The following is an 11,080-nucleotide window of genomic DNA, read 5'->3' as shown; positions in this document are numbered from 1 at the left end:
AGACTCTCCTAACACCAGAGTACACAGTAAACAATAAAATTACAGTCCCGGCAATAATAATTGGCATGGCAAGATAATGTATTACTGTTTATGCCTGTTCAGACCACATTAAAATGACATACCATTAAAAAATGAACGTTTCATCTTTCATATAAATACACAAATGATGTAATTCAGTGTACAATCACACAATCTTGGCTTCTAAAGAAAAGTTGTTTATTTTTGTTGCTCTAAAATATGAAAACAGATCTGTTTTGTAGATAGATACAAGTAGTATATCCAGTAGAGAGACCTAAGCTTATTAACTGTCATATTCAAGAGCAACTGTTATGATGTGTTTACAAAAATTGTGTTCAGCAGTGTGGAGAGAATAATAAATTCCTTGTTTCCTACGCTTGCCACATGACAAGAAAAATATTTGAAATAATAAATGAAGTTTCCCCATCTCAGCCTGCCATGTTTCTTCTTGTGTCCTTGTATGGGAGGAGATGTACCTGCGGACCTCACTATTGCTGTAGATGCTTCTGTCTCTGTCATTGTCTCCTCATGTGGTTATGGGGTGCAGTGTATGTAACTAGTAGCACTGTTATACCCTGATGTGATATGAAAGAAACGGTAAGATGCTAATTTGTAATGTACAGTAAATGGATAATTGAAACTCTGCGCCACACTATTATGCTGCAACTGTATTGACCTCATCTGCCCAGGAAATTCTATTATTGGTAGAAGACTACCTCCTGGAGTTGTCAGCAATCCATCATCCAGGCTATTTGAACCTGCCATTGGACTATTTCAGAGGAAGATGTTTTATCCTGGCGAATGGGCTCTGAGACCGGAGTGGTCACTGTGACATCGCTTCATATTGATTTTTGCATATCAGCGACAGGGTCTGAATAAGGCCCATAATGTACACTGAAGTAGAGACAGATGAATGAGCAGAATACCAGGTAGGGCAAGGTTATAATAGTTATGGTAGAGGTGATGAGAGAGTTAATAAAGGTCAGAATTAAGTGTGTCAGTGGTCTTGGAAGTGAAGGAGATTTAATGGCCATAGAAGGAAGGAAAATAATAAATTTTGTTTTGGACATGTTTATGTTTAGGTACAATTGGGGAATCCATTTGGAGATAGCGAAGAGACTATAAAAAAAGGAATGGACAGGGTGGAGAGGCATATTTGTGTGTCTTTAGCGTAGCAGTGTTACAGGAGCCCAAATAAGTGAATGAGTTCACAAAGAGATGAGGTAAGATGAAAAAAGGTCCTTATGGGACCCAAACAATGCTAATGAGCAGTTGACAGGCAGGAAAAGTACCAGGAAAGAATGGAATTATAAAGGCCAACATACTGGCCGTGGAACAGGAGACATAGGGGGTGATTCAGACCTGATCAGTGCTGTGCGTTTTTTCACAGCGGGTGATCAGGTACTAACTGCACATGCATATGCACCACAATCCACATGCGCGTCGGACAGCAACAAAGGGCATAGCCGGTCAGCAACAGGATGGTGCGAAAAATCCGATCACACAGGTGTTCGCAAGGTGATTGACGGAAGGAGGTCGTTTGTGGGTGGTAAAAGACCATTTATTGGAAGTGTCAGGGAAAATGCAGGCGTGCCCAAGCGTTTTCAGGGAGGGTGTGTGACGTCAGCTCCGGTCACGGTCATCCTGTTGTGATCGCACTGTAGGAGTAAGTCCAGGGCTGCGCAGAGACTACACAAAATGGATTTTAGCAGCTTGGCGTACACATAGGATCGCACACTTGCATGGCGAATTTACACTCCCCCTGGGGTGGCGACAATCTGAACGCAGGACAGCAAAGTTAGAGTTAGCAGCCCAGCAATCAGGTTTGAATCCCCCCCATTGATCAACAGAGTTGAAAACAGCAAAGAGATTAAAGAGAATGGAGAAGTGACACCTAGAAGCCTTGCCATGCCTTGTAAATGACTGACACTTTTAAAAAAATGTACAAAGATCGACTGGTATCCCACTCCTCTGGCAAACTCGAACCCTATTGCATATGCCCCTTAAACTTTGTTGTAAGTTGATAATTGATCAATTTTGTGAATTTTGTCCCATTAGACTATTGGGGTGAAAGCCTAATTGCAGAGAGCTATGAATGGATTGAGAGGAGAAAAAGAAAGACAGCTGCTTAAGTAATTTGAAGGCAAAGGGGAGGACAGTAAAAGAGGGTAGATGTAGAGATAGGCTTGGTTGAGAGATAGTTTCTTCAGGATTGATGGGATTGTTTAAATAATGGTGGTCATTCCGAGTTGTTCGCTCGCTGACGATTTTCGCAGTGCAGCGATCAAGTGAAAAAACAGCAAAAATGCGCATGCGCTAAGTACTTTCACACAAAACTTTGTAGATTTACACAAGCTCGAGCGACATTTTTTCATCGCTCGAGTGATCGTAGTGTGATTGACAGGAAGTGGGTGTTTCTGGGCGGAAACTGGCCGTTTTCAGGGAGTGTGCTAAAAAACGCAGGCGTGCCAGGTAAAAACGTAGGAGTGGCTGGAGAAACGGGGGAGTGGCTGGCCGAACGCAGGACGTGTTTGTGATGTCAAACCAGGAACTAAATGGACTGAGGTGATTGCAGTCTAGGAGTAGGTCTGGAGCTACTCATAAACTACATATATGGAAGGAAAGGAAAGACAAAAGAAATCCTTTTTGGGAGCACTCTTTTTGAAATTTTAGTCAATATTAAATCATATTGTACAATGAAATGATGTAAAGATGAATAATTTAAAACTTAACATTTATTCTGTTCCTTAAAAAAATGACCTATGCGGTCTTCTGTTCCTAACATTAGAGACCAGTTATGGTCCGAGTATTTAATATATCTATCTAAATTTAATTTCTTATATAAGAAGATAGAAGGGTGAAATTATAAGTTATAATAGTGAGAGTGAGCAGTATAGAATTACTCCACCAGTGTTGTTCAGTTGAAAATATACGTGATCATCTTAGTGATATCCACAGTGCCTGGTATTCCTGAGTGGTCCCCCTTCACAGTACTAGCCAGGTCTATCCTATCAGCTTCCGAGATTGAAGATCGGGCTACTTTCAGGATAGTACGACCTTGAATAGTGAAGATGATATGTGAAGGAAGAAAGAACCCACTTCTGCTGTCTGTACTCTGCCTGTTATGTGTCCCTGGAAAGTTGGCCCCAGGCTTTTCCAGATGAGAGAGTGTTGGAAGGGAGAACCAAAAGTTGTCTTTGAATGTTGACAAATTGACTGTAGAATTTTTCTTCCCCTTCGGATGGGGGATAGAAAAAAGAAGAAAGAAGATACACTTCTGCTTTCTGTTGTGACAGTAAAATGTACGCTGAAGAGGGCAGAACCCTGGCCAGCACTACTGTCAACCAGATGAGAGAGTGATGAAAAAGATAAGAGAGATAACGAGAAAGTATAACATATAACACATGTGCAGTGTTAATTGCTGAATAGTATAAAGAACAGAGATGAATCAATAGCTGACATTCACACACCGATTGGTTCAATTATATTTCCTGGGCATTTGTCATTCGGCAGTTAACTTAATCCTGTTAGGTAATCAACACAAGAGAAACAGCATCTGTGTGGATAGGCAGAGTAGTATTCACTCGTATGAATGGTGGATTATATACAGAAGCTCAAATCTCTCAAAAGAAATATAACAATGTTGCAAAAAAAGGGGGACAGGTCCTATTAATACATATATATGGTGTATTATTAGTAAAACTCTGATCTCTCAAAGAAAAATGTTTTCGTGTGAACACTGTTGCAAAAGCAACACACATCCACAGGCATTTTAGTCTATAAAATAGACTTCATTAATCAATTATAATTGGTCTCTGTTGATTACACAGTTAAATATCTTACACATGTGTCAAATCTGCAGACCTAGTTCATTGCTGCAATCCAATTAATACGTGTAGTTTTCACAACTAAGTGTCCACTCTGAATATTTTAGTCTGCAGAGTAAATATATCTAATCAAATACAAATGGTCAGTGTCAATTTCCACAAGCAGAATGTTCACATCTACATAGATGCTTAATTTGGTTCGTTAGATGGCACAATACATCAGTAGGTACATCATCACGCAGATACATCCTCAAAGATCTGGTATGCAAGGTTAGTTCATTGTTCAAAGATAATAAATATATATCAATTTCCACAAAGCAATATCCACGTCTGTATCACTGCTTGTTTAAGCTTAAGTCATGACACAATATAGCAAAGGAATGTGCTATCAGAAGTAGTGATATTCCAAAATTAATTTATATTCTGATGAATCAAATACAGTTCTATACAAGTTTTAACACTTTAAATATTGTCAAACGGTGTAAGAATATTCTTGTGCATATATCTTAAACTGTATTCATAATTCACCTTATTACTGACGATATGAAATCAGAGAGCACAAGGTTAATTGATTCAAATAATTCATTCATCACTTCATGAAATAGGTCTGTGGAAATTCTAACAATTTTAAATGCTATTCAGCAGTGTAAGCACTCCTAAATCCGTTTTTTATGCACATGCAATTTGCAACATATGTAGCAATAAAAAAGAAAGAAGTAGCAACATCACCAGTGATCAGGGTATATATGTAATTCAATATGAATCCCAACTGGTGATAGTAAACATAATATGAGGTGGAAGAAAGCAGGGGCATATGGAGCCGTATAGAAGCGCTGAATGGTGTCAGACATTGACATTACCAGCCGCCGCTCCAAGCACATTTGGATGCCGGCGTGTGTCAGTCTCCTCCGCTACTCCGGCGTGACCTGCTTTACCACTTAGCTTCTCACACCTCCCACATGTACAGAGGTGTCGCGGCTACCCGAACCGAGAAGGGGAAGGGTAGTGGCCGCACGACGTCCTCAGTGACGTCAGTCCCGACGTACGTTTCACCGCTGGGCTTGTTCACGGGAGCCTCAATCCCACAAGCCCGTCCCTGACTTTATGAAGCGAGATCAAAGTGATTGACTGATGATTAGAGTCAATCCACTTAATCAAATAAGATCCTTTTAATTCATCTGTAATTATCACTCCAAAATAATTCCAAAACAGCGAGTAAGCTGTAGTCTATACAAGAAACTTAATGCAATCTGTATATTCAAAGTATAGGTCTAGAATAGAGTAATCTTAGATTGGCAGGTAGATTAGTATGATAATTGAATTGACGATCACGTCCAATTTGATTATCTCAAATAGCCAGAGGAAAGGAGTATATCCTCTATGCGGGCAATATTTTTAACTCTGATGGCTCAAGAAGTAGGGATCATATATGTATCTATATACAGAGAGGTGTATATGGGAGAAGATATTTAATTAATGGCAAAACATGAACAGAAATACATATGATAAATACCGGGATGAATTAACTGGCTGTATAGAACTTCTAACTGAAGAAAATATTTGTAATTATATGTATATACATATATACATACACATGTATAGATGTATATCCACACATGTAATATATGCGAACATAAAAAAGGTCTATGGTTATGTATAAAGTAATCAGATGATCAATTTTTACTTGCCTTAGTGATGAAATAAAATGTATGAATATTTATATATATAAAACGTGAAAAAGGTCAAAGTAGTGAAAGAGTTATTAAAATAAAACTGATGAGTGATGACTGGTTAAATTAAAATGTATTTGTGTAGAAGCAGGTATATATCAATATATGTATAAAAAGGCTGGGTGATGAAAGTGGGATGTTGGTGAATTAGTGATATGAAGACTAGAAGATAGGAAATTACTGCAGTTAAACCGAAAGAGCAGTAAAAGAGATGGGGAAAGAAATATATAATAAAAAAGGAGGAGGAAAGAACAAAGAAAAAACAAGAAAGTATTAAAAAAGTGTGAGAAGTTGATTACTGGAATTGAGCGTGACACTGCACTAAGACCGGTGTGAACTATAAAAGTGAATGTAAGAATTTTTAGTGATGTGATGATCATGGTGACAGTGATAATAGTATTGCTGTGTTGCATTAATAGTGTTAACAGTGATTTAAAAATACAGAAATCCATGCGACACCGCCAGATCGATCCGACAGGGGAGTGTAGACATAAATATATCCACACATTCTATCCGACTCATCCAGCAATGTCACACAGACTCATTGGTGATAATAATCATGGTGACCATGGTGGCAATATTGCCGATGAAATAGAAACATTAGAGACAATATTGATCAAAATAAGTCTAAGTGACACAATTGAAATAAAATAGGCACAGTGTATAAATATATATCAGTGATGTGTACTAAGAACTAGTACTGTATACAAGGGATTATTATTCATGTGTCACTAATCGACATAGTGACAAAGGTATATAAATGAATTATGTCCAAGTAGAGCCATGGGAATCAGAAGAGGTTTATTCGAGAAACGCACTAAAATTTATGTTCTCATTCAAACCTCTTGGTATTAGAGAATGTAACTTGAAAATCCATTCTGATTCCTTTTTCTGTAGTCTGTTCATTAAATCTCCTCCTCTTAGACCTATTTTAAGATGTTCCAGGCCAAAAATTCTTAGATCTTGGGTTCTACAGTTGTGGGTCTGTAGAAAGTGTTTTGCAACAGTAGTTAGAGTTTTAAATTTGGCTGCATCTGATCTGGCGTTGCGAACATTACCTATGTGTTCCAGTGCTCTGACCTTAAGCATACGCGAGGTCATGCCCACATATTTCAAATTGCAAGGACATGTAATGCAATAAATTACATTTTCTGTCCTGCAATTGAAATAGTCCTTAATCTCAATAGATTGATTGTACCTATCCACAACAGTTGTTTGGTTGTTAATATGGGGACAGGCCTTGCAATTCCCACAAGGGTAGCTACCCTGTAACACTGCACGTGGTCTGGATGCTTGTGAAAAGTGACTCTTCACCAATTGATCTCTGAGATTGGGTGCCCGCCGCCAGCTCATATTGATCTTATCACCTATATGCTCACATAGGTCATCATCCATTTGTAATATATGCCAATGATTTTGAAGAATTTGGCTAGCTTCTTTCCACATTCCACAGAAATCACCAATAAATCTCATCACCCCTGCTTTTTGTGAGTCTGGATTCTTTTTATCTGGGAATATCAAAGATTCACGTTGTACCTTACTCACTTCATATTGGGCTTTTTTGATCAGGCGATTGCTATAGCCACGTTCCTTAAGTCGGCCACTTAATTCCACACATTTTGATCGAAAACTTCGTTCATCTGAGCAATTTCGTTTTAGCCGGAGAAATTCCCCTTTTGGAATATTTCTAATGGTCGGTGGGAAATGTCCACTTGATGAATGGAGGAGACTGTTGGTCGATGTTTCTTTCCTGAAGATCTCCGTGGCAATTTTATTGTCATCGTCTCGATAGATCCTGAGATCTAGAAAGGAAATACTTGCTCGACTACTGGTGTAGGTGAATTTCAGGTTGATGTCATTGTTGTTAAGAGTCTGAATATATTCTTCCAGTTTTGTTTCTGGACCGTCCCATATCATAAATATATCATCTATGAAACGCATCCATGTGACAATATGATTGGTGTAGTGTTCTTGATTGTCATTAAAGACATATTCTCGCTCCCACCAACCTAAAAAAAGATTAGCATATGTTGGGGCACAGGCTGCGCCCATAGCTGTACCCCTTAGTTGAATATGGAAGCGGTTATTAAACAGGAAGTAGTTATGATGTAATACAAACTCCAATAGTTCCAACAAAAATTCCTGAAATTCACCTATTCCTTCTATTGACAGAAAATATTTGACTGCCATAATCCCCAAATCATGTCTTATGGAGGTGTACAATGCCTCAACATCGAGGCTCACCAATAAGTATGACTCCTCCAAATGTACATCATGTACCTTTTTTAATACATCTGTAGTGTCCTTGATGTATGATGGAAGAGTCAGGACATGATGTCTGAGGTGTACATCCAGAAAGCAACTCGCTTGCTCCAATAGGCCCCCATTTCCTGATATAATTGGCCTTCCAGGAGGATTCTTAACATTTTTATGTACTTTAGGCAATAAGTAGAAGGTTGGTGTTCGAGGATGTTGCGTGGTTAGATATTCCCATTCTCCTTTCGTGATGATTCCCAGTTGTCGTTGTCTCTCAATTATTCTTTTGTATTTTGTAAGAAAATTTTGAGTGGGATCAAACAGTGTGATTTTATAGCAGGAGGTATCGTTTAGTTGACGATTGGCTTCCCTCAAATAAAGGGTAATCGGCCAGATGACGATATTTCCACCCTTATCTGAGGGTTAAATTAGAATATCATCCCAACTTCGAATTTGTTTCAGGGCATGTTTCTGTGAATGAGTCAAGTTGCCGACTTGCCGATGATATTTTTGTTTTCGATATAGTTTGTCAAAGTCCCGAGAAACCAGATTAAGGAAGACTTGAATTTCTGGACATATATGGTCTCCTGGAAAGAATGTGGATTTCTTTTTACATATAGGTCGTTTATATTGGAGATCTTGATCTCCAATAGGATCTACTTGTTCATCAGTCAATTCTTCCAGGGTCCTGATAGCCTCTATCTCTTGTTCTGATAGTTCATCTATAGATGTGGTTGTTGTTTCACCCTTTCTCTGACTGAAGTATTTGGTTAGTAGTAGTTTACGACCAAATAGTCTCAAATTGGTTTCCCATTTGAATGGATCAAAGGCAGAGGTCGGTGAAAATGAAAGACCTTTTTCTAGAACAGAGATCTGGTCGGGAGTCAGAATATGAGAGGACAAATTTATAATTTTGAGTTTAGTTGTTGATGAGGTGGAGTTATTTACTTCTTCCGCCTGGATGGATATCGATGTAGCTGGGGAGACTTCCATCTCTCTCTTCCTCTTCTTCCTCTTGCCCCATCTCGTTTTTGTTCGTCGGGGCGTCCACGGAAGGTACCCCTGATGTCCTCTAAAAAAGAGTGTGACGAGGAGGAAGCGGTAGTCCGGGAGTTGGTACCCCTTCTCTGATTATACATCTCTCTCGTATCAACATCTTCAGTATCGGATGGTTCAATCTCAGAGGATGAGGGTGTCTGATCAAATCTCTGTGTATCTCTTTTGTTTGATTGTGTTTTAATATTCTGAGTCCACTTGAATATATTCCCTGTAAGGAAATCCTTCTTATCCCTGGAGAATTTGGATTTTTTTCTCTCTATTATCATGTCCTCATAGGTTTCCAACTCCTTTTTTATCCTTCCAAACGTATTCTGAAATCCCATATCCTGTTCCCATTGTTCCAATTTAGGTCCAATTTGGTCGATTTCTTTGGTACAATCCTCCAATCTCAGATGATTATGTTTTATAAGGATAGCCATTAGTTCCTGTGAACATTTTAATAGGCTTGTTTCCCACTCCTTGCGTAGGTTCTCAGTACATAATTCGAAAGAGGGAAAAAGTTTGGGCCTTAGGCCCCTCGGTGTAATTTTCTGTTTATTATATTGTTCTAAACTAATTAGATCCCAATTGATTCTTGTACGTTTTTGTAAGGTCCTCTTTAATTGAAAGAGATCATCTTCCCAATTGGGATCTACAGGTGATTGAGTTAGTTGGTTAGGAAAGATGCTGTCAATATCATCCATCAAACGTTTGTTGTTCAATTCACTTTTTAGATTGAAATTACTCATTGTCAGGCCGGGTTTGAAAATTGAGGCATGTGTTACAGAACAGATGAATATAGAAAAAGGAATCTCACAAGTAAGATTAAATTGTTCACTTATTACGGAGAAAGCAGTCCGTTACTGTGCCAGAACTAGAAACCGAGAATAATCTCGGAAGAAATACGCTAGTAGAGAGGGTTTGTCAGTTCCGCACTAGTAGTGTGATGTATGGCCACACCTAAATATCAATAAATCTAATGAATCTGAAAATACCAATATACACAGTGCTTTTTAGTTTAACCTATTAACAGCACTTTACTTATTGGTGGTGCTCCCAAAATACTTTTGTAGGTTAACTACATATATGGAAGGAAAGGAAAGACAAAAGAAATCCTTTTTGGGAGCACTCTTTTTGAAATTTTAGTCAATATTAAATCATATTGTACAATGAAATGATGTAAAGATGAATAATTTAAAACTTAACATTTATTCTGTTCCTTAAAAAAATGACCTATGCGGTCTTCTGTTCTGTTCTGATAGCACATTCCTTTGCTATATTGTGTCATGCATTAAGCTTAAACAAGCAGTGATACAGACGTGGATATTGCTTTGTGGAAATTGATATATATTTATTATCTTTGAACAATGAACTAACCTTGCATACCAGATCTTTGAGGATGTATCTGCGTGATGATGTACCTACTGATGTATTGTGCCATCTAACGAACCAAATTAAGCATCTATGTAGATGTGAACATTCTGCTTGTGGAAATTGACACTGACCATTTGTATTTGATTAGATATATTTACTCTGCAGACTAAAATATTCAGAGTGGACACTTAGTTGTGAAAACTACACGTATTAATTGGATTGCAGCAATGAACTAGGTCTGCAGATTTGACACATGTGTAAGATATTTAACTGTGTAATCAACAGAGACCAATTATAATTGATTAATGAAGTCTATTTTATAGACTAAAATGCCTGTGGATGTGTGTTGCTTTTGCAACAGTGTTCACACGAAAACATTTTTCTTTGAGAGATCAGAGTTTTACTAATAATACACCATATATATGTATTAATAGGACCTGTCCCCCTTTTTTTGCAACATTGTTATATTTCTTTTGAGAGATTTGAGCTTCTGTATATAATCCACCATTCATACGAGTGAATACTACTCTGCCTATCCACACAGATGCTGTTTCTCTTGTGTTGATTACCTAACAGGATTAAGTTAACTGCCGAATGACAAATGCCCAGGAAATATAATTGAACCAATCGGTGTGTGAATGTCAGCTATTGATTCATTTCTGTTCTTTATACCATTCAGCAATTAACACTGCACATGTGTTATATGTTATACTTTCTCGTTATCTCTCTTATCTTTTTCATCACTCTCTCATCTGGTTGACAGTAGTGCTGGCCAGGGTTCTGCCCTCTTCAGCGTACATTTTACTGTCACAACAGAAAGCAGAAGTGTATCTTCTT

Source organism: Pseudophryne corroboree, chromosome 2 (genome assembly GCF_028390025.1).
Source record: "Pseudophryne corroboree isolate aPseCor3 chromosome 2, aPseCor3.hap2, whole genome shotgun sequence".
Lineage (NCBI taxonomy): Eukaryota > Metazoa > Chordata > Amphibia > Anura > Myobatrachidae > Pseudophryne > Pseudophryne corroboree.
Note: the sequence above shows the minus strand (reverse complement) of the source record.